This window comes from Typopeltis vanoorti, chromosome 11, assembly GCF_054136105.1.
Source record: "Typopeltis vanoorti isolate ZY-2024b chromosome 11, IOZ_Tvanoo_1.0, whole genome shotgun sequence".
Classification (NCBI taxonomy): domain Eukaryota; kingdom Metazoa; phylum Arthropoda; class Arachnida; order Uropygi; family Thelyphonidae; genus Typopeltis; species Typopeltis vanoorti.
The window spans coordinates 122037503-122062718 of NC_143559.1; the positions used below are offsets into that span (position 1 = coordinate 122037503).

At 36.0% G+C, this 25216-nt stretch overlaps 1 non-coding gene across 1 annotated transcript; it reads right to left on the bottom strand.

Annotated features, from left to right (window-relative positions):
- Window positions 1-24277: 24277 nt before the first annotated feature.
- On the bottom strand, window positions 24278-24349 carry TRNAQ-UUG (transfer RNA glutamine (anticodon UUG)). Its single transcript has one exon. It is a non-coding gene; the product is annotated as a tRNA-Gln (tRNA).
- Window positions 24350-25216: the final 867 nt, after the last annotated feature.

Consider the following 25216-nt stretch of genomic DNA (forward strand, 5'->3'; position numbering starts at 1 on the left):
CATGTAATCCACAACTGGGAAGTGCATGAAACAATAAAGAAATTTCAGAAAATCTATGGTATTATTAAAAGGACGCTGAATGAAAAAACTTACAAATTTTATTCATTAATGGCCACTTTCATTCTATTGTATGGTTCACAAATATGGAATGTTATAAAGAAAGATGAAAGTAAAATACAATCAGCAGAAATGAGATTTTTAAGAGCAATTAAAGATTACACAACATTGGACTATATAAGAAATGACAACATCAGAGAAAAGCTTGATAATTACAATTTAAACGAAAATATTAAGGAACATAGAGAAAAATGAAATGGAAAGAGCATTTGTATAGAATGGAAAGATATCGGCTACCAAAAGAAGTGGATAAATATAGACCAAAGAGAAGGAAGTGAGGAAGAGGAAGACCAGCTGCAAGATGGAAAGACACAGTTACGCCGGAACAGCGAAATCTAATCCTTGATGAGAAGTAGAAGATTAGACATCACATGTTTGCAGACTAACTTATCAGTTTATAGCACTGGCTGGCGAATGGAAAATAAATAATAAATGAATAAATACTATAATGTTTTTCCATATCCTGAAGAGAGTAGGTGGTCACTATAAATAGCAATGGCTTTTCAGAGGCTTTCTTCTTTCGAAACTGTTTTATTCTGCATCTGAATTAGCACACTGAATGTTTCTTTATAGCCACGTTCCTGTTGAGAATGATTGTGTAACTTATATAGCACAATTACGCTCAATTATAACTTCTTTCATCATCGCTGATCACTGTTCAATACGTCCATTGTCATATTGTAAAGAGATAGCCAATCTCTAAGGGTTGAGTTCCCCTGGAGGGGAAGATGTTTTCTTATTTTGGGAGACCACACTGTAGCATTTTAATTTTTCGGATTTACAAGTTTAGTAATTGGAAGTCGTTTGATTGACGCTTTCCATTGACCCAAGCAGTGACATGTTTTTGTATATCTGAACTGCAGTAAGTACAAGAGCAAAGAACTAAAGCAACATCTTCGATTGAAAAGGTTAAAATTAAAGACAAATCTCATTAAACGCCGAGGATTATTTTATCTTATTTTGAAGTAAAGTAATTGTACTAGCACGTGTGTTTTTCTCTATCATTTCTACACAATGAACTCATTAATTATTTGAGAGAACGCTCAAAAGTCGTTCTGAAAGGTGTATTTTTTTAAAAAACTGCCACAATTATTAAAATTTCATTTATCACTGCCTACAGCAATCACCATAATTTCATTCTAAATTTAATTTTAAAATCAAATGATTTTTATTAAAGAAGTTTGAGGAACATTTATTTTAAGGATATGAATCGCAGCTGTAATTTGAAGCACCGATTGTGGTTACTTGAGCGATGTTGATATTTTCTCTATGCTACAATAGCATAGAGTGCAAAAAATTTAGGGAATAAATTTTATAATTCAATATGTGCTCACTTGCATTAATATTCACTCAACATATATTTTTGAATAAAAGTTTTATGAGTCCTACTTGTCCTACTATTGGAAGAACGACGGTACATTGCGCCCTTCGATTGGAATAGGCCTAAGTTCGATTCTCGTCGTGAAGGGAGGAATCTTTATGTGGACTTTTTCAACCGAAGGTGAGTTAGCCGATTTCATACGGAGATAGTAGCAGGGTGTTTTTTCTCTCGGAAACTCACGTTTTTCTTCTCGCATACAGACAAATCGGCCCTTCAGAACACACGTAATTTCAAAAAAAAAAAAAACTAGTTGTGGTGGTGGTGAGCGGTAGATGGTATTGATGAAGATGATTAGTAGTAGAGGTTCGGTGTAGTGGTGGAGACAGTTGTATAGTGGTGTCCTCCCGCGATGAGCCTTCGGACTCCTTGGAGGTGTCACGAATAATAATAATAATAATAATAATAATAATAATAATAATAATAATAATAATTTGTGTCGAAATATTCATGTCGATTCCACTATAGTTAATATAAATTATTCAAATTAAGTGGATATTGAATCCAACATTATTTCATAGCCGAATACAGAAACTACAAGAGTTTCCTGCCGAATATAGAAACTATAAAAGTTTTGGCGGGTACAAGCGTACGCCAACCTTTCATGATGGGCAACTCGTAGTAAAGGTAGCGTAAGCGCCGATCACTGTCCTTAGTATTTTCCCATAATGTAACGTTTAAATGTGCTAGGAACTTGCTCCACCTTTACTACGAGTTGCCCGTCAACTACAAGCGTACGTTGGCGTACGCTTGTATCCGCCGAAACTTTTATAGTCTCTATATTCGGCAGGAAACTCTTGTAGTTTCTCTGGAACGCTTGTAGTTTTTATATCCGGCTATGAAATAATGTCGGATTCAATATTCACTTACTTTGAATAATTTTGCATTGTCGAAGTGAAGCCTTTTTGGCCCTCTTTTTCAGCAATATAAATTATGATTTTCAAATTATAGCCCAATTGTAGCCACCGTTTATTGTTCTGAATAATCGTCAGGTCAAACAATTGTTCAACTTATAGCAACATTTGTTACATTTTCTGTTCAAGTATAGCCCAGTTTGTGTCTAACTATTCATTTGATTCTTATTACTGTTAATATAACTTTTGGTTTAAAGCGATAGCCCAACTTTAGCCCAATAGCTTAATAAGTCATAATAGCCCAACTTTCGCCCAACTTTGCTGTTCTAAACTGTCACTACATTAAGCAAAATATTCCCTTTTTTCGCTTTTCTTTTCGATATAACTTTCAATTTATAACTGGAAATTTCACAGCATTCAGAGAAATAATAAACTTCCATGATATGCTGGACAACTAATGGAAGCCTTTGGAGTTCCAGACATTAACTTTCTTCGAAGAATTCAAGTCACTGGTGTGTGTATTCGCATTTCCTGGAGCTTCTCTCCACTATTCAATGACCCTCCCCAAGAAGACACCGTAGACATTTTCTCTTTCACACGTGTGACGATTCCCTACACAAATTATCACGTCCACGATGTCCAAAGTTTGCATGTTAAAAATCGAAGGTTCGTTTTATCTTCCGCCTCGGGCTAGCGGGAGATTGTCACGGCACCTTCTCTATCTCCATCCCTCTGCACCATTCCTTCCTGCTCGCCCTGATAAGTACTCACACAGGTATTCTCTTTCGTTCGCGCACGGTTCCGTAGTGTTCGCTACTACCTCTAATGTTCCCGGGGCGAGGGACCGCTTGCGGGCTCCACGACGTCAAATCCAACGTGTCGTCGGAGTAATCTGTCGGAATTCTACAAACGACGGGAACTGAGAAACAAGAAAGTGTGTGTTAATACTCCCCGGGGGTCCCGACAATATGACTGATGGGACGAAGGTTCTTCCCCCTTTCTTGTTGCCATGGTTACCTGACAGAGATGGAAGATGTCTGCAGGCAATCTTTCCAAGAGAAAGAGAGAGAGAGAGAAACCAATACGCCACTTGTAATAACACTCTACACATTAACTGAAGTCATGTAACCTTCTGCAAGACTTGGGGTACCAACATACAATTGAGGTAGTTTCTTGTCAGAACGAAGAAAAAAGGAAATAACCCTTATCTCTCTCTCTCTCTCTCTCTCACACACACACACACCTAAAATCTTACATTTGGTCTGTTGGCCATTGATTTCTTAAGTCCAGTTTCTTGAGTAAACAATGCAATAGTTGCTTGATTCCAGATTTAAATACTTCTTCAATAATAAGTGTGTTTTCAAGCTGATTAGACACACAGTTAGTTACTTTGTATAATGTGGATTAATTTTTCGAGTTCGCATTAACTTTCATCGCCCTCGCCCTCGCCCAAAGATTATTATTATTATTATCATCGTCGCCAGATCCCATGAAGTTAAGACTCATCGATGGAAGTCCCACTCTCACAACTCATCACACCGTAACATTAATATATTCACTGTCTCTGCACTCAATACTCTTTTAGGGACAATGCATTCCATTTACTCACTACTCTCCATGCAAAAATACCTGCTCTTCATCCCCTTGCTCACCAGCCTCCAGTGATGGCCTCTTGTTCTCTACATATCTCCACCCATTCTATGAAAAATATCATCCTCATTAATCTGATAATTATAGTCACCCCCTTACCAACTTATATATCTGAATTATGTCCCCTCATATTTAAAAAAAACAAGAACGCGCCTTCGTCATTAGAAGTAGAAGATTAAATCATCATTCCTGTAAAATTATATCCTCTCTGTTAATCCAGGATTGAAATCTTTAGAGGGAAAAGCACATCCCAAAACATAATGGAATATCCCATTCCAAATTATGCACTATAGAAGTGCATAATACCACGCACGCATCTTTAGATGAAGAAATTAAATTTAAAAAAAATTATTATGAACTGTAATTAAAGAGACACAGATATTTTTCGTTTCTAAATATTATAATTTGTATAATTTTATAAGATTAGCTTCGTTTAAATTCTGCCATTGAATAGTTAATATTTTCATAAACTGCAAACTAAATATTTTTTCTTAGGATTTAAATGATGATAAACTATGTTCAAACAAAACACGAGGTGTAATATCTATCTAAGAATGGAAGGATTGAAAGAAAGAAAATATAAAAAATTATAGGACATTACAGAATGGGAATGAATGATTAATTTGCGCGTAATGAAATGGTATTAAGGATGTTCTAAGAAGGTGAAACATTCTAAGATTTCAAATTCAAGGAACGTTGAATTCAAAGGATGTGTACTTAAAAATAACGTTCTTCTTCGATATGCTCTGCTAACTTCAATGGATTTTAGATGATTGCCAAAAAATCAAAGTTGAAATTTCACTGCAGAAAGTTTGGGGCCTTCTTTCTGAATAGAGAGATAAATTGAGCAGAAATGTTCTGGCATTAACAGAGCTGAAACTAGCTTAACAAATTTCGGGGAATGATATATTTGCTCTCCGAAAGAAGGGCAAACAATTAACAGATCTAACTAATGCAAACTTCCAGGCAAACTTCGACAGTTTCTTGCGATACGTCATGCGAGAAACCATCCACCTCTGGCACGTCGAATCCACATAAAAAAGGTGGCGTATCGGGGAAAAGTTACCGAGTTCACATTGCAGGATTATTTTTTTATCGGTGACGTCATTTCCTGTTCTGGAAGGTTTCGATGATTTCTATTTAGGCGGTTGCCACGCGAGCCTCGGACAATAAAAACAAATGGGTGTTAACGAGGGAGGTAATGACGGGAAATTAGGCGGCTTCCGGTAAAAAGCATTAGAGGCAGGTCGAGGTAAAAAGTTGGACAATAATTCCGCCACGAACCGAAGGTCGATTTTGTGCGAACAAATTAATGGAGTTTTTTGTTTCCCGATCATTAATCACCACTCTTAGAGTTGCAAAAATCCAATCGTAATTAAAGTCTGCCTTTTACAGCCTCAATTTGCACTCGTTTTACGATAAAACTTTCCTCCCCCGAAAGTTGGTCAAATGGCGATGCCTCAGTTAGCCTCCTGACCCGAGCTTTGTTTTTAATTCGGTTTACCGACCGACCAGTTCTCGCTTGCCTACTTTTTCTGCGTATTTCGCTAATTAAGACTGGGACTTGTCAAAACAAATATTTCACTTTGGAATTAGTTGCAAAAAAAACTGATTCTAAACTTCGCACTCTCTCTCTCTCTCTCTCTCTCTCTCTCTGATTCTGTCTATCTATCTACCATCGTGTTTCTTTTCCCCCATTTCTTTTGTCATTTGTCCCTTTCTTCATTCGCACTGATCTCTTCCATCCTTTCCTTTTTTCGTTCGTTCTTTTTTCCCCTTCGATGCTCTCTCTCTCTCTCTCTCTCTTTCACACACACACCTTATATATTTATATTTGTCGTCTCATTAGCTTCCATCCTCTCTCTGTTTCTTTTTCACACCCCCTGATCCACTTCATTTTTCTGTTTTTTATTTTTATATTCTTTTTCTTTCTTTTCTCGTTATCCCTCTTTGTCCTCCCCTTTCTCAATTTCATTCATTTTTTTCCTTCTTTGTTTTCTGCCTCTTTCTTATTCTGCTTGATAACTAATCTTTCTTTCTTTTTCTTGCATATTTTGATCCTAGTTCTTTTCTGCTTTCTCTCTATCTCTTTCTTTCAGATCCATTCAATTATATTTTATCTACATACTTCTCTCACTCACTGTGCATCTGTCTACCTATCTATCTATCATATATTAAAGATACTCATGTCCTATCTTGCTTCATAAAATAAAAACAATCTTAATCTCAGATCATCCCGAACACAATAAATTAATTTCAAACACCTTGCTTCAAAAATGGTTAAAATCCTGGTAACTTCCCTCAACTTCCTAAAGGAGGATGAACACACGTACATAAAAAAATGATGCTTTTTTCTCTACCAAAGGGAGTGTTCGTATCCCCCACAGTATTAATTCAAATGTTAATACTACTAATAACTATATTCAATGAACTTGCCGAAGCAGACTCACTTTTCTAATACTTACAGTTTATCTTTCAAATGCCAGGATAAGAGATTGTATCAAGAACATCTTTCAAGTTTGACAATCCTCCCCCCCCTCCACTACTGAATACTATAATGTTAGTTTATTGAGATGAAAAGAAAAAAAACAACAACTGACTTTCTCACTTAATCCTAAAACCAGCGCAATACCCAATCACAAATGACGAGCCCCAGATTATACTCCAAGAGCCGCCATAGTGTTTCTCTAATTCAGATTAATAAGAATGTCGTTAAATGTTCTTTCCAGGCGGTCGTGTCTGAAACTATATCTGAAGAAGGCCTACAGTTAGATTCAGTACCTTTTTATTTTCATTATAATAATAAAATATATATTTTCTTTTTTATTTCATTTAAGAACAAACAACATGCAAATAACGTACTAAACCAATCGTCCACTTTAACAGCGTCTACAGTCCATCTCAATGGACTGGGATCGAATACCTTTAACTGGGATCGAATATATAGGAAAATAGTTAACTATTCAACATTACGGTCAATAGTTAAACACGAAAACTCATGGTTTCATCTCAAGAAAATCCAGCTCTCATCTGCAGTTGATTTCATCCAGAGGAACATCTCATCCTCATTCAGCCACACCCAACTGACTACCAACTACGTAACTGCCTTTCATGACAATTTAAGAAACAATCTCTCTCTTCTACCATAGTAGAAGATGGAAGGTGATTAATATCTAGTGTGAGGTTTCAACCTGAAAGGGAAAATGCTATTTAGTTTTGACTACCCACTCTTCCAGCCTTGTTGACCTAGTAGACAGTTTATCCGCTTTCCAACCAACAGGCTGTGGTTCGAATTCCATCATGGGCATGGATGTTTGTGAATGTCTTTAGGAGTGAGATAAATGTTGAACCCTTAGCTCACCTGTTGTGCTAATACAGTATTAATTAGTGGGCATGATTTGCATAAAAATTCAGAAGCATCAGTATCACAGTGAAATCTTTATCTTCTTTTTTACTACTCCTGACACAATAGAAAGACAGTTGCAGCCAACCTCCGCATCATTTGTAGCATTGCACGCAGTACAGATACAAATAATGACAAGAGAAAAATCACCAGTTATGTGATATTTCGTCAGGCATATAACATCGCTTCACCAGGGCTGGAATGACAGTTAATGGCAGTAGAGTATTTTGGTATTACCCGGGATTTGCGTGACTGCTTTTATGAAGGTACTGACTTAGTATGAAAGTCTGTCCAGGCTGCTTGTATATGTGGACGAGTCACTTAAAAAGAATGATTGATAATCTCTCTCTCTCTCTCTCTCTCTCTCTCTCTCTCTGTGTGTGTGTGTGTGTAGCTCATTAAGAATCCAGGACGTTTTTTGGTTAGACTCACTAGGGTGGAATCTTGTCTGGCCCTTATAAAAGCTTCTCAACCGAAGGGGAAGTATGTCTCATTAGGGATTAAAATAGGTATCATTCTGCGACCTAATAACCCAGCTTCAATTAAAAAGGACTAGAAATGTGACTTCAAGTATTTGATCATTCGAACATCAGTCTATCTTTCCATTCAGAAGTAATTAAGATTCTGACTCCCTAGAGGTCTCTTGGATAGAAATCTTCTCTAGCTCTTAAGTGGATTTATTAAATAAAAAAAAATAATAATTACGATAATTAGAGTGTAGGAATATTATTTTAAAGCACGAAACACGAATTTAATAACACACTTTGTCTTTTTGTATTTCGTTTGGTTGGTTACCTACCTCGTGATAATGAATCCACGTTCAGGCTGCCGCTTAAGTAAAAATGCATGTAGCTGTGCTTTTTAAAGGCCACGATATATTTTATGTTGCTAGACCGGCTACCCATCATACATCATTTCACACAATCGAAACAGGATGACACACAGAAACAGACACTGCTAATGTTATCATAATCATTCTTTTATGGGATGTCTAGACATTCCAAAACTTATTAAAATCAATAAGAGAAATGAAGAACCCCTTCAGCCAAAAAAAAAAAAAAAACCCAGGGAAAGATCCTTGAAGAAGTGTTATTATCAGAGTTATTGTTCAAAGAGGCGGAAACCGTTTTTATGACAAAAATGATTATTGAGTTAGTCGATCTCGTATTGAGGTAGCAGGTTTTTTTTTCTCCTGGAAACTCGGGTTTTTCATCCTGCATACAGACAAATCGGCCCTTCAGAACACATGCAATTTACAGACAAAGAAATACTAGCTGTGGTGGTGGGAGGTAGATGGCGCTGGTGTTGAAGATTGGTAGTAGAGGCTCGGTGTAGTGGTGGAAACAGAGTTGTACAATAGGTGTCCTCCCGCGATATGTCTTCGCACTCCTTGTTGGAGGTGTCACGAATAATAATAATAATAATAATAATAATAACAATAATAATAATAATAATAATAATCACTAATAAATTATGGCGAGTCTGCTATGATCTGAAGAAATATATATAGAGCGTCAGGATAATGTTTTTTTTTTATACACTTATTTAATATTTTCGCTGATAAAAATATTCTAGACTTAACTTGAAATAAAAGCGCTAGGTGGCGTGCGTATGAACGGGTTGAAATTTCACACTAGTTTTCCCTTTGAGCTCAATGTATGTTATTTTGTCGTCTGGCTGTTGTTAAGTCCAGACATATTTTGTTATGCATGTAGTAATTCGTTTTGTTTTCTTGTATACATATTTCATGCATTTCCTTGTACTCATTTTTTCTTGTGTATACATTTTCCTTGTTTGAAAGAAACGCGTTGAAAGATGTCATAAGATAGACAATAGTTTTTATTGGAATATAGTTTTTTATTAGATAGAAGAAGAGAGTCGATGTAGCTGGAATAGCTACACTATTACTGTTAACTACAGTAAAGTATGTGGCAGTACATCTCGATACATTTTGTATTTTCAGTTCATAAACTTAATACAAATGTAATGAAACCAAGCTACATAATATGGACTCTCAAAGAGTGAAATAACATTATTTGAATGAGCAGTACTTAAAACTAACATTGGACATTTTTACAATATTATATCAAATTTAAATAACAGACAAGAAATATATCAGATTGCTTGCGCTTGAAATTATAATATAACTTAAACAAAATTCATTATATTAGTGAAAAAGGAATCATGCTAAATCACAATATAAAAAATCTTTAGAATCCCTATGGAATTTTTGTAGCGATAATGCCCTTTGGTTGGATGGACCTCTTCCAATCTTATTTAGGATGCAAATACTTCGTTAAAGATGTCCATTCGAATACAAATTAGCCAGAGAGCGTATACATTGATATATATATATGGCATGACATAGAGATAGGATTTGCTATGTCCGCAAGGAGATGTGCATTTGCATTATGGGAGATACAAAGACAAGTAGCGATGAGAGCTTGGTCCACCTTTACCACAAGTTGCCCCAGTCCTGAAGATACTTTCAGGCGCAAACTTTGTTTGCTTAAACTTGGATAAAGGATTAAACTAAATTTCTTATAAGAGTGTAAGCTTTTTTTTTACTTATTCTTTTACTTATTCCATCTTGCGCATCTGTTGTAATTAGTGCGATGGGGAAGCTAAGGTTTAAATTAGAAATCCAGAGACCACACGCGAACCTTTTCAGCTTTCTAGTAAACAGGATGGCAGTGGTCCTCCACTTCAAGTATCTCCACCACCAAACCAGAAAGGCAAAGTTGGAACTTGAACTTGATTTGTTTTAAACAAGTCAATTTAAAAAAGGTAAGAAAGATATTTCATATCGCCCATCTCAAAACTAAAATCTGTGTCTACTAGCGAATGTATCATTGAGAACGTGTTGTCATGGAGATGCTGTTCATATTGGTATAATGACTTTTTAGTTTTGTTACCTGTTTAATTATTGGAACCCATACTGAGGGCACATTTTTGCTAACTTAGCACAGTTTGACGATATAAGGTTCCGCTCCCTTTATAAAGGATTACGTTTCAATAAAAGACTCGGACAGACTTCGATTTCAAACAAGAATCCAACCGAATACTAAATATTGGTTTGAAAAACTCATATAAGAATGCATTTAAAAATATTCTTTCAAAGAGTCTGTGGTGAGAAATAAAAGTAGTAGACTTTTAATATATTTCTTAGAATAATAATAATATTTTTTTAAAATATATTTTATTCATTGCTAAAATATTTATACATATAATAAACATCTTGTGTGACATTGCATCTTATAATTTTACAGAGTTCAGCACTATATGCTGCAATTCCTACATTCGATTTCAATTAAATTTTTTTAATAATACTTTTTTGCGTTTATATTATGTATTTACAACACATTTTCTTCTAATATTAACAATGAAGATTAAACAGAATTTTTTGTATAATTTTTTTATTTTTTTATTTTTATGTTTATTTTATTTTATTTTATTTTTTTATGTTTGAGAAAGAATGATTATACATACAAATTTCTGCATTTGCTTATAAGGATTACTTGTAGATGAGTGAGGCAAGTTAATCCCACCTACTTCGAAGCTTGGGTTAGCTTTTATGAAGAGGGTGGGATTTAGCCTTCACTATTTGTGTTGTTGCTACTGTTTATGTATGGGATGTAGGCATTGGATGCTAGTGATTTGTGATGTGTATATTAGTGTTAATGGTTTCTTAACTTTGTTGGTATATTTTCCAGAGTTCGTTTTTTAATGTTCTGTAGTTATCTACGTGTTTTAACTTTCTTGGTAAGTTGTTGAGTTGCGTGGGTGTCTGATGTGATCTCACAAAAGAACCGTATGAGTTGTTGAAGGGTGTGGGGATGTAGAGAGTTGTTGAAGGTCGTGTTATACGATATGTGTCTCTGTTGTTTCGATAGATGATGTTGAAGTAATTCCTCGTTAATCTCATGTAGTGTTTCAGGTTTTTAATGCTCAGAATTCTGTGTATCGCCATGTGCTTGTCGGATATTGGTTGTTGCGTGTAAGGTGTCCAGATCACTGTCGACACGATTTTCCTGTGTAGTGTTTCTAATTTTGTTAGGTGGCTGTTTGATGTATTTGTATAGACTGTTATTCCGTATCTGAGTAGGGATTCGCAGATACCGTGATATAGGAGTTTTTTTTTTATGTTGGGTGGAATAATGTCTTTAAGTTGGAAGAGTTTTGCTGCGACGATCCGGAGTTTGGTGTGTAGGTATTCTATATGTTTTGTCCATTTAAGGTGGGAATCTATATAGAGAGCGAAGTATTTTGCGTGTGTTACAGGTTTGATTTCGGAACATTGGCAGGTATTTTTGTTGTTAATGCAGCGGTATGTGTGACAATGTATCGATAGTGATGCGGGGCGTATGATTCTTGGGTTGTGTATTATCAACATCTGTGTTTCGGTGCCGTTGATTAGAATTGCGTTTTGGTGGAAGTATGTTGTGATTTCGTTTAGGTCTTGTTGTGCTTTGCAGAGAGCTGCGTTAATGTCTGTGTGGATTGCTAGTAGTGCAGTGTCATCTGCGTATTGAAATATTTGGCTTCTTATGGATATGTTATGAACATCGTTAATGTATATGTTGAATAGAGTGGGTGATAATATGGCACCTTGAGGTACACCTTGTTTTACTTGTATACTCCGACTGTGACATGTACCTATTTTTGTTACTTGTGTTCTGTTTGAGAGGTAGTTCTTGGACTATATATGCAGTGTTCGTCTTATAACTATTGAGTATAGTTTGGTGAGTAGTATGTCATGTTCAAGTGTGTCAAATGTTTTGGTTAGGTCCAGTAGTATAATGACGGCGTACTTGTTTTTGTCGAGAGCTTTGTTTATTGTGTCGGCGATGTCTTCTAATAAAGTAATGGTGCTTTTTGTTTTCTGAAAGCCGTATTGGTTTTGTGAGATTATGTTGTACTTCTCTAAATAGTTCTATAGTCTGGTGTGTGTTATTTTTTCTAGAATTTTTGAGATGACTGGTAGTGTAGCTATTGGTCTGTAGTTCTGAGTATCGTTTCTTTTGCCGTATTTGTATATTGGCGTAATTACTGCAGTTTTTAGTTGTTGTGGAATAATGCCTGTGTCGAATATTATGTTCACGAGTTTCAAAAGTGTTGGATTTATTTGTTCAAAGTGTGTTATAAGGTCTGTGAGTCTTATTTTATCTATTCCTGGAGTGGTCTTTAGTTTTAGTTTTAGGATTGCTTCTTTCAGTTCCTGTTTTATTATGGGTTGAAAATACATCGTTTGTTGTTGACTTTGTGTTGGTAGTTTTTTGTTGATCGTTGGTAGTTTGTCTTTTTCGAGTTGTGTGATGTTGTTTGTGAAAGCATGGTTGAATGAGTCTGCTAGTTCCTCTTGGTTTGTGTCCTGACTGAAGCTTTTTGCTATAAAATCTTGTGCTGAAGTTTTCTTTTTTCGGGTTACTAATTCGTTGAGTGTAGCCCATGTTTGCTTAATGTTGTCGTTATATTCCATGAATTTTTGGAAGTAGTAGCGTCTTTTTGCCCTACGAATTTTTGTTGTTAGTTGATTTCTTGTGTTTTTGTATAAGGTTTGTAAATGTGTGTTACTGGGTGACTTTTTAAGTTTTTTCCATAGATTTTCTTTTTCAGTAATAGTATTTAGTATGTCGTCATTTATCCATGGATTGTTGTCAGTTTGTCGCCTCGTTTGTGTGGGTTTTGTTGCTTTTTTGTATATTTCTGTGAACTTTAGTTGAAAATTCTGGTATAATGTTACAGGATCGTTTATTTTAAGTAGGGAATTCCAGTCTGTATTTTTTACTTGGTTATCGACAATGCTCTTTAGTATGATCGAGTTTTGTCGACTTTTGTGGTGGTGGTGGGAGGTGGGGATAGGAAACGTAATAAAACGAAGTTGAGACAAAGTAGTGATCGGCAATTTTTGCATTAATTACTGATGATGTATATGCATGGATGGGAGCCCGTATATTGATATGATCAATGCATGATTGTGTTAGTGAGTTATTGAATATTTCTTCTCTTGTTGGGGAGTTAATGGTAGGGTTTATGTTGTACTGACTTAGTATATCAAGATATGTGTCAGTGTTTGAAGAAGCGTGGTCAAGAGTATTTATGTTAATGTCTCCTGTTAGGATGAGCCTGTGTGTTGTACGCGGTTCGATGCCGCTTAGCCATGTTTCTAACTCGTGAAGAAAACTGAGTGGATTATTATCTGAGGGTCTGTATATTGTGATTATTGTGTATTTGGTACTATTGTGGCTATTTGTGAGTTCCAAAATTAGTGTTTCCGCATGTTCGAAGTGAGTTTGTTTTTCTGTCACATTGTATTTTTCTTTGATAAATGCCACAATGACTCCTCCTCTTTTGTTTGGTCTGCATAAGTTGTCGATTTGATAATTATTTATGTTGTATGCGTAAATTTCTGTGTCGTTTATTGCAACTTCGGTCAGTATTAGCGCATCTATGTTTATCATGGTATAATTGTTGGTGAGAGTGACCACGAGGTGATCACGTGCAGGGTGACCAGTCATTCGAGGACGTCTGTTTAGAAAGGGATATATGTAGAATTATAAGACTGGTAATTACGAAACGCTCAGGAAACAGCTTGCGATAATAAATTGGAAAGAGGAACTGGATGGAAAGGATATCAATGCTGCTTGGGCCATACTCAAGAACTATTTGGTGGAGGCAATATCAGAGTGTATTCCAAGGGTCAAGAGGGTAAACAGAGTGGGTGTAAAATGGATGAATCAAGAGATAAGGTATGCAATATGGAAGAAGAAGGTATTATGGAAGAAACACAAAATGAGTATATATAACAACCAGTTGCATGAGAAGTACAAAGAGCAGGCGAGGAAGGTGACTAGCTTGACAAGGGTAGCAAAAATGCAGTACGAGCAGCAGTTAGCTAAAGCGGCCAAAAAAAATCCTAAGGAGTTTTTTCGATATGTCGCCAGTAGAAGAAAGAATGATTATGGTAGAATGGGATTGATTGGTTAAAACAGAGGAATGATAACCGCTGCGGAGGATATAGTTGAGATATTTAATGAGCAATTTCTAAAGGTATTTCATTCTTGCGAATGTGACATCATGCAGAACTTGAAAGTAGTGGGAGAAGAGGAGGAGGAACTGTTAGTAAGTGAACAGGAGGTATATGAGGAATTGAATACGCTTGATGTAAATAAGGCTGTGGGACCTGATGCTATTTCACCACGTGTCTTGAGGGAATGTGCCAGAGAGTTAACAACAGCTTTTGTATATCTTTTCAACATGAGTCTCTCACTGGGTCTAGTTCCAAAAGAGTGGAAAGAGAGTAAAATTGTTCCAATTCATAAGGGAGGTGATAAGAGTAAGGCTTTGAATTATAGACCAGTCTGTGTGTCTGGAGTTGTGGTCAAGGTATTAGAGAAGTTAGTTAGGAATAAAGTTCAGAATTGGGTTGACAACAGAAAAATACTCTTTGGTGGCCAGCATTGATTTACTAAAGGAAAATCATACTTTAGCAACCTGCTTACTTTTTATAATAAAGTGACAAATGCGTTGGATAAGGGTATTGCATATACAGTGGTATATTTAGATTTTGCAAAGGCGTTTGATAAATTGCCACATGACAAGCTGGTAATTAAATTTGAACGGATGGGGCTGAACAGCAGATTGGTTCACTGGATTGGAGATTGGTTGTCTGATAGGTATCAGCGAGTTGTCTATGGAGGAGCGATATCCCAGAAGAGGAAAGTTACTAGTGGGTACCTCAAGGGTCTGTTTTGGGTCCATTGCTGTTTAATTTGTATGTAAATGATATCTGGAGAGGTCTGAATGGTGATGTGCAGTTGTTTGCAGATGATGCAAAGTTGGGCAGAGCTATCAGGAGTAGTGTGGATGCTGTAGCTTTGCAAGAGGACTTGAATACACTGTCTGAATGGGTAAATAAGTGGGGATGTCAATTCAATGTCTCAAAGTGTAAGGTTTTGAAATTTGGGAAACAGAGATGGGATGTAAAGTACACAATCGGTGCGAATATCTTGGAAGAGGTAGAGGAAATGAGAGATCTGGGAGTGATTGTAGACAAGGACCTAAAATTTCGGGGACATGTTACTAAAATAGTGAAGACAACACAGCGGATAATGGGAATGATGCGGAGGACATTGACTTGTAGAAGTAAGATGTTATGGTTCCTTTGTATAAGGCTTTGATCAGGCCACATATAGATTACTGTGCACAGATCTGGTCACCTGGTTTTCAAAAAGATGAAATTGTGTTGGAAAAAGTTCAGAGGCATTTGACTAAGGTGGTTTCTGGTCTCTGGAATGAAGAGTATGAAGACAGATTGACAAAATGCAATTTGCAGAAATTGGTGGATAGAAGGAGGAGGGGGGGATATGATTGAGACATATAAGCTGTTGAGTGGTTATTACCAGATTAACGTCGGGGAGGTTTTGCACAGAATGGGTGAGGATAGCAGGAGAACAAGAGGTCATTCCTGGAAGCTGTATAAGGAGGGTGTGAGCAAGGGAGTGAGGAGCAGGTTTTTTGCATGGAGAGTGGTGAGTGATTGGAATGCTTTGCCCGAGAGTGTGGTGTGTGCAGAGACAGTGAATATGTTTAAGGCACAGTATGATAAACTGTGTGTATAACAGTGGACCTCTCACGATGAGTCGTTGACTCCATGGAGGTTTTTATAATAATAATAATAATAATAATAATAATAATAATAATAATAATAATAATAATTGAGCTGTGTTATCAATGTAAGCCAGTGTTTTTTTATACTTCTTATGTTTGTGTGTATGATCGTGAAGATTGTGAATAATAATTTTTTTTATAATAGTTTATTATCTCTCAAATAATTACATGAATATACTAAAATTTAGGCAACAGTGCAACTTTTTCTTGCAAAATGGTTCAATAAGAATTATAATTACTCTTAATATCATTATCATTTGCAGAATTTCTCATTGACACAAGAGTAAAAAGTGTGTATTATTAACATTAGAACACGCTAACTTTACACTTAATAACTCACAAGTTAAACAATATTACTTATGTTGCAGTTTACATAATAATAATTTTTTAAATTTAAATATGTAAATTAAATATATAATTTTAAATTTAAATATTTAACTGAAGTATTACTATCACATTTTCTGTTTACTACAAGTATTCATTACAGAATGTTAAGTAAATAATGTTTGATAAATACTACTACTGGGATGTAACTCAACTGCACCCTCGAAGCTTTGTAATTAGCTTATCTGAGGGTGATACTGGTTTTATATATATATATATATATATATATTTGTTATTGATTTGGTTGCTGTGTTGGAAGTAGGCAGATGTTTGGGAGGTCAAATGAATGATCTGAAAGGTCTGATCAAAGTGAAATTGCCGATATATCCTGTGTTATTGCATCTGTCTTGATGGTCCACATTCTTTTTTATTGTGGGCTTCTTTTCGAACTATTTAGGAGGCCTTTTTCTTCACAGTGGAAGCCTTTCTATGTCTTCTGTGCTTTTAATTTGTATCGGCTTTGAAGTTTGTGACTTCCTTATGAATATTTTGGCATCTCTGGTCCACAAAAATTGGTAATTTTTTTCCATTTTTGCTTTTTTTGCTTGGTACAACAGATTCTGGTTGAATGGTGTTAAATATTCGGATACGAAGATTGGTGTATTGTCTTGCTGTGCGTTCAAGTCCTTGGCAACCGGTTTTTTCTGCCTGCTGGCTTTTATGAGATTGTCTCTTGTGGACTTGCTCTTAAGACGAATTATGACTGGTGCAGGTCGTGGCAAGCCTTGGTTTTTGCTCGTCCTAGGAATCCGATTTACGGTCTGAATGTCGTTAAGCTGTAGGGGGATATCAATTACATGGCCTAATTTTAAAATCACGTCTCTGAGGTTTTCTGTAGGTGCAGTTTCAGGAAGACCGTTTATGACTAGATCTTCTTTATGTTCTTGCTGATTTAAACGTTCGTATTGTAGTTTTAGAGAATGAAGTTCTTGACGGAGTTCGGATGTCTCTTTCATCAAATTGTGTTGCCTGTCATTTAGTGCGTTAATGCTCATTTTAATGTCTTTTACCGTTTGCAACACTTCTATAACTGCTAAATTATTATGTTTTACCAAATCTTCATATTCGCTAGATTTTTTTGTTATTTGCTCGTTCTGTTTATTAAAGAGTTCTTGCACAAGGTCTACTAAGCTGGCTTTTATGGTCTCTAGACCGTTTCCTATTAGTATATTTAAAGAGTTGAAATTATAGGACTCACCTGCATTTTTTTTGTCTGTTCAGTTCGTCGTCTGATTTTGCCTACGGTATAATTGGCTGCGTCGTAGGTGGCTGCTTTAGGTGCGTTTCTTTGTTCTTCCAACAGAGTACGCCCTTCCATTCCTCGCGTGTGAACATCGGATTTATATTTATGTTGCCCGGTTATTTCTGAAAGCAGGCACATTTTAAGTGTAGAATCCTACTGCATTTCGTACAAGTTATATTTTTTCCGTTGGACGATAAATCCTCCAGGCATTTGATACACTTCATGACTCACCTTTTTTCCCTTACGCAGTATGGCGTGATTATAAAGATGGCGACGTCCTTTGTTCTTCGCTCGTTGTTGACCACGGTCCTCTCTGTTCCCTTTTCAACACTTCAAAATTTGGTTTCTTCTTAGCCGATCTCGTTGAATTTTATATCACTGTCTTCGGCGTGATAAGTAGGGTTACTTTGGAGCACTTTCAACTTAGAACAGGAGCTGGAACCACTTTAAAACTATATAAAACTGGAGCAGCGATATCACCGTGCGTCCGTTCGTACGCCTACACAGCGCCCTTTTTTATAATAATAATAATAATAATAATAATAATAATAATAATAATAATAATAATAATAATAATTTATTGCTGAGTATAAAAATCAGCACGCTAACTGATTGAAAACTGGCATTGCATTATCCTGTTTAGACAAGTGCAGTAGGATAGGTAGATAAAATAAGAAATAAAAATGAAATATTAAAATAATATTATGCCCAATAACCAGGAAATTGACAAGTGTCAGCGAGTAGAGGCTGCCTTAAGCTTAGAGTCCAGGATGAAGCAGATGACCAATGGTGTACCTCAAGGCTCTGCCCTTGGACCATTATAGTTTAATTTATTATTATTATTATTATTATTATTATTATTATTATTATTATTATTATTATTATTATTATTATTATGTGACACCTCCAGGGAGTCCAAAGACTCGTCGAGGGAGAGTATGCCAACAGCAGCGAACGATAAACCTCTTCCAACTACTAACCGCGCACAAACTTGCTTAACTTTTTGCGTGATCCATTAGTAGCAGAGGCTGTACCAATCGATCAACCTTTGCTGGCTATAGGAAATGACTTGAAGGGAGATATTCAGTTGCTTGCTGATAATGCAAAGTTGAGTAGCGCAATAAACAACCAAGATAATGTAGAAAGCTTGCAGGATGATTTAAATAAGCTGGCAAAATGGGCAAAAGGTAATGGATGTCAGTTCAATGTGGAAAAGTGTCAAGTTATGCATTTTGGGATTAAAAGATTACCAGCCCTAGCCTCATCAGTCTCTTGGAACGGTACTCCAAGAGACTGATGAGGCTAGGGACTTGGGTGTGTTGGTGGATAGGGAGATGAAATTCAGAGGGCACATTGCTAAGGTGTCCAAGATTGCACATAGGATTACTTGGTTACTGAAGAACACGCTAACATGCAGAGATAAAGAGGTTATTATTACTCTTTATAAGGTGTTGATACTTCCACATCTGGATTACTGTGCTCAGGTTTGGTCGCCTGGATTCCTTGGAGATGAGGTAATGGCAGACAAGATTCAGAGATGAGTGACCAAGTTGGTGAGTGGTGTAAGGAATGCTCCCTACATTGATAGATTGAGAGCTTGTGGATTGCAGAGGTTGGTTGATAAGCGGAGAAGAGGGGATATGATAGAAACATTTCAATTCCTAAAAGGTTTTTATGAGATTGATGCAGGGGAAATATTTCGGCTGTGTAATAGTGGAAGAAGAACAAGAGGTCATCCCTGGAAATTAAGTAAGAGTGTGGTGAACAAGGGTGTGAGAGCTAGATTTTTCGCTTGGAGAGTTGTAAATGAATGGAATGCGTTGCTTGAGTCAGTTGTGAGTGCTTCGTCTGTCAATGAGTTCAAGAAGAGGTATGCTAGATATTGTGTGGATAGTTTTGGTTTCCCGCGACCTTTCGTTTGTTTGTTAAACACTGTTATAAAGTTATGTTGCCATAGCAACAGTTCTGCTTGCGTATACTACGTGGTAGGTAATTACGAGCATTATCGATAAATGAGGTTAAGCAAAAGCGACATTTTAGCACACAATGCCTGTCGAAATTCTAATATTTATACACTTATCTATTCACCAATCCCTCAAAGGCTTGGTTTTACGTTTAATTAAAGTGATTATCTTTAGTAAAGGACTTAAAGGATTAAAACTAATTATTTCCAAGAATTGAGCTTATGTAATAGAAAATGACAACAGAAATCCATTTATTTAGAATTCGTAGATGTACGAGACCGAAATAGACGCTACCGAACATATTGAAAGATGATTTTCTTCACGGCCGAGGGGGCCCCGCCTTTCATAAAAATAAACCATTTTCAAGTGTTCCAAACGACCTTCCCGTCCTCCGGAAAAGTGTTTCTATCGATCATAAAAATATGTGAGGATACAACCCACGCTCTGGTGAATCTGGAAAAGGAGGTTAGTTCACTTTTAAAGAGTGGTGGCTTTCTTTTCCTTATGGGGATGTCTAATAAATGGAAGGTTGTGTGTGTGTTAGCAGCCGTCCTTAGTACCAGATGTGTGTCGTACGTTTTCTGCATCGTAATTAGCTGTGTTTTATGTCTGCATGAATTTCCTATTGCATTACTAACACGTTGCGCCATCTCGTGTTTCCTTTTGGAACTTTACCTATATGGACAATTTTCTCTGTATTGAGCAAAGTATTTATAATATGCTAATTAACAAAAAAATCATACAGAACAAATCACTCTTGTATAGTGTATAAGTGGACAATTTCTGTCCTATTTTGGAAAGAACGTGATCCTCTTAATGGCTTGCATGCATCCTAAAATGTCGTCATGCTTTTTCTGTGGTGGTTGATTATAATTTACAACGAAGGGAGATGTCATTTACTATTTATAGTTCTCAGATCCTTATTTACTTAATTATTTCTACTTCTTATGGTTCCAGAGCCCAAATGGAGCCTTGGCCTCCTAGATTTGTTACCTTCAACCCTGTCTGAGCAAAACTGGAGTTCTCCAGCTTGGACATTGTAATATGATGTTGCTATTTGACTAATGGTATCTAGTTCTGGGTTTTCCGTTTGCCTTTTACTAATAATTTTACTATTTATTGTCTTTTTAATAATAGTGTCATTTTCTATACGAAGAACGTATACGAAATTTCTAAAGCGATTAAGTTAGATATTGTAGGTACTTTATGGAGTCGATATAAACCATGGTTGCATGCGATTATCCAGAGACCATTGTCATTCACTCGGCCAAATATTTCTCGATGATTTTTCTTTCAAAAGTGAAATCAAATTCTCCACCTTTGCCGTAAATATCCAAGATTCACATCCATAGGTAACAAGTGGACAAATTATTAATTTACATATTATTTCTTTAGTACTCTAATGAATATCTTTTGAACTGGTAATCATCACATAGAATAGAAAGGCGGTGGTGTTTATCTATCTTTATTTCATTCTGCATTTTCACCATTTCATTTAGTTGGAAAATGATCCTTACTCTTAAATATGTAAATGATTCCACTTTTTTCTATTTCAAGGTTCCCGATTTTCAAATTTGTATGATTTAGCTGATTCTAACTAGTCTCAATCATTAGTTTTTGTGGATAAAATTTTAGTCCTCAATAGAGAGGCTCGAGAGTTTGTCACGACCAAGTATCTTGATCTCTTAGAAACCAGATACTGTATACAATGGGCAGTTAATACTATCTGCGTTGCAAATTGCATGTGTTCCTCGGCCGGTTTGTCTGTTTTGCGGATGAAAGCCCGAAGAAAAACTCTAACTACTGCAGCATGAGACTGGTTATATCACTGTTGAAAAGGCTTCATAAACTTCTTCGCTTCCTAGACTGAATTCGAACCCAAATCTTTCCAAGCAAGGGACATGAGCGAAACTTACTGAAGCTCTACACTAGTAATTTTTTTTAAATAAAATGAATTTGTTCTTGAAATCCATTGTTTTTCAATTCATTATTAGCTGGCACTAAATAGAGCGATTTGCAATTAAACTGGTCGTTTTGGTGATTAGTTAATATAGGGTATACTTGTTGATAGATTTTTCCAATTGAAAACTATTAACCATTAACTATTAGGCTATGACTGTGGGGTTGCTTTTACCTTGAGTATAATCCAGTTCCATCTTGTAAAAATAAAAGATACTCAGAATACATTTTTGACAAATTAGCACAAAAACTTAGCAAGTCAGGCAAAAATAGAAACAGTGAAGTTAAAGCCTGTGTAAGCTTGTAGAAATAGTGTTTGCATCTATAGTGCTATACCATTTAGAGAAAAAGGGTTCTATGTTAGATTCTAGTCGGTGAATAGAGGAAATGTTTCCTAAGACTTTCTTTGAGAGGACTCCCAAGTTAGCCGATCTCCAGCACGAACAAATAGGAGTTTCCTATTTGCCTGTTTTAGAGTTCGGGGAGGTTTTTCCCAAGAGATTTTCCCAAAAACCCGGGCTTGAGTTGCAGGATCAACCAGCAACTCAAGAAAATCAACCATACAACCTACACTATTTCAGACAATAGTATATTGTTCTAGGATACCTCAGATGAATATACTATTGGGTAGCAGTTGTCTGCCACGCTATCGTCACCGGATCGTTTAAAATAGGTTTGGTAAGCTATCTCTGAATGACTGTGGATGGGAGCGTTTACTGTCCCTTAGTCTTTGATGTTACATAGGGCTAAGATGGTCTTTGGTGAATAACAGGCGTTAGCGGATTTGCTTATTATTTATTTGGGAAGTGTGAAGTTGATGCTATTGTTCCCTTAGATTGAGTTTGTTTCGTGATGGAAGAAGGTCAACAATAATAATAAATGATTTAAAATCCACGTTTCTTTTATTAGACTTTGTAAGTTGTAAATGGTTGCCGTTTTGATATCGAGGATGGGGAAAATGCTCCACGTTTTCAAATCCACGGTGTCTTTCTTTTTTGTGAGATACTGATAAATCTAAAGTAGATTGATCTATTCTTTGAGTAAGATTAATTAAGAAAAACAACGTGGAGCATTTTCCCCATCCTCGATATCAAAATGGCAACCATTTATAAGAGAGAGAGAGAGAGAGAGAGAGAGAGAGAGAGAGAGAGAGAGAGAGAGAGAGAGAGAGAGAGAGAGAGAGAGACTTTGAGACACTCACAGAGGTTCCCGATTAAAAATAAATAAATGCAAAGTTTGCGTTCTGTAAAAATTCGAATCTGGAAGCAGGCAAAGTTTTGAAACATTTTCAATGCCTCAGATTAATCAATCAAACGAATGTAAAACTTTTGTACAGTTTCGCTAAAATTTTCTCCGAAATATAAAAGAAGTGCTTAGAAGAAATAAACTTGTCCTTCCTTCACTCGAATATAAATTTTTAGTTCCAAATATTTCAAAAGCAGAAGCGTAATACACCCCTCTGTGCAAGGAAGTAGATCAAGTCGTTCAATCCTCACTGAAATTAGGTTTAGGAATATTGATTTGGTAAAGATTCCCCTAAAACATATTTCAGAGAAATCCATAAAGAAATCCATGAGATGAACTATGCGGTATTTGAAAAAAAAAAAAAAAAAAAAAGTAGCGAGTATACGGTGCAGCGAGACGCGTCGAATTGCATTGGGAAATCATTATTGAAAATAACTGTGAACATGCCGGATACATTTCCCAATAAAGAATACTCCGATATACACTTTGGATATACGACACTCAAACAGCAAAACTAATCTAATATGAAAGGAGAAGTCGGTGATCCTACTCTTATTTATTTAGGGGAACCAAGCGATGGTTTGAATGGATTCCCGAAGAGGAATATATTAAAACTTCAATGCTACTTTAAATTATGATAAAGCTGAAGTTTGGGACTCAAGCTGCAAAGTAAAATACTGAAAGTTACATCTACTTATCGATAAAGCCCTTAGAGGGCGTCGTGATCGAACACAGGCTATTCAACTGATTCACTTGTAACAGCTATGACGTCATAATATGAATTATTGGAGGCGATATAGTATGGCTTCTCTAGAATACTGCTATATAGTTTTTACTGGATTTTGTTTCGTTCCCTACTCTACCATTAAAATCTCCCATTATTAATATATAGTCATTGGGTTTATTTTATTTATTTTATTTTTTGCAAATCTGAATAGACGCTATCATCTTCTTCTCTTGCTATCTCTGTGAGCAGACCCCCAGTAACAATTAGGAAGCCACGACTTATTTTTAATGTTATTCTAGAATTCTCTCGTTTCAGTAATTATAATTGGTGTTATTTTTCTAAAATCATTTATGAATAAAAATCGTGAAGGAAGAGCTGATGATGTTAAAATGAAATTCCTTTACAAATATGTTAAAATATTTCTTTATTATTATTTTTTAAATGGAAATATGAGTTATCTAATTAATAAGTAGGTTTCTTTTTTCTTTCGTTTTTATTTATTTATTATTTTTCCAAAATAGAATTTTGTGAAAATACTCGTAGGGAATATGACTCGTAGATATAGTGAAACTAGAAAAAGAAAAAAAAAAATCTTTCCGGACTAAATAGTTGAAACAGTCATAATTTTGATGTTTAAATTACCTGCTCATTATTCTCTCAAAAAGTAGTAATAAAATAAAAGCAGGTCCCACCGAGATTTGAACTCGGATCGCTGGATTCAAAGTCCAGAGTGCTAACCATTACACCATGGAACCACTTCCCGATGTTTTTCAATGGAGGAAGTATTGAGTTTAGTACCATGAAATACATGAACGGAAATCAAATGATCTTGGGGTGGATTATTTTGAGGAATTGACAAAGCAACTAAGGCGATGAGATCATTGCAGTGTATTATGTCTGTTAATTGCATATATTCATGCTTGGTTGTTAACGGGATGAAAAACAGTTTCTCCAGGAGTAAACAAAAACTGTCCTCCTGGAAGCCGTGCTCATTTGAACAGCCCTTCAGAGTTCATAAAGGTATTTCGTGTCAAAGATGAAGATATTCTTCGGAATTTATTAGTTATGAGTATTTTCATGTTTTAGCATCTCTTCTGACTGCTTTGCTTTGCCTATTTTAACAGGAGGGAAATACACTAGTTTCCTTGACAACACGTGATCAGTGATAAATTCCCACCTTTTGTAGCCAATGAGAGTTGAAAAACCTCTGAAATTTTCAAATTTCAATATAGACAGCTTCATATTAATCAGGGATTCGTCGAAGGCACAATAGAGAGCACTTTTCATTCAAAATCTATTAAATGCATTTCCTTCCTCGATCCTGAAAAAAGAAACCAACCATAGAACACAGCTCGATTTTAAATATTTCGATTGTCAAGATGTTACTGTTGCTCAGTCAGTATTGCCAAGCATGGAAAATTCTGGGTTAAAACCACGTCTAGGATGTAAACGTTTTATTAATGATTTGCACCTGAAGACGAGTTAACCGATCCCAGACCGAGCAGGAGGGATTCCTTCCAAGAAACTCTCATTTTTCATTCTACAAAACATATAAATTGGCCAGAACACACGCAGTTAACAAACACGGCAGTGGCCTCACAGCGTTAGATTGCTTCGATCCC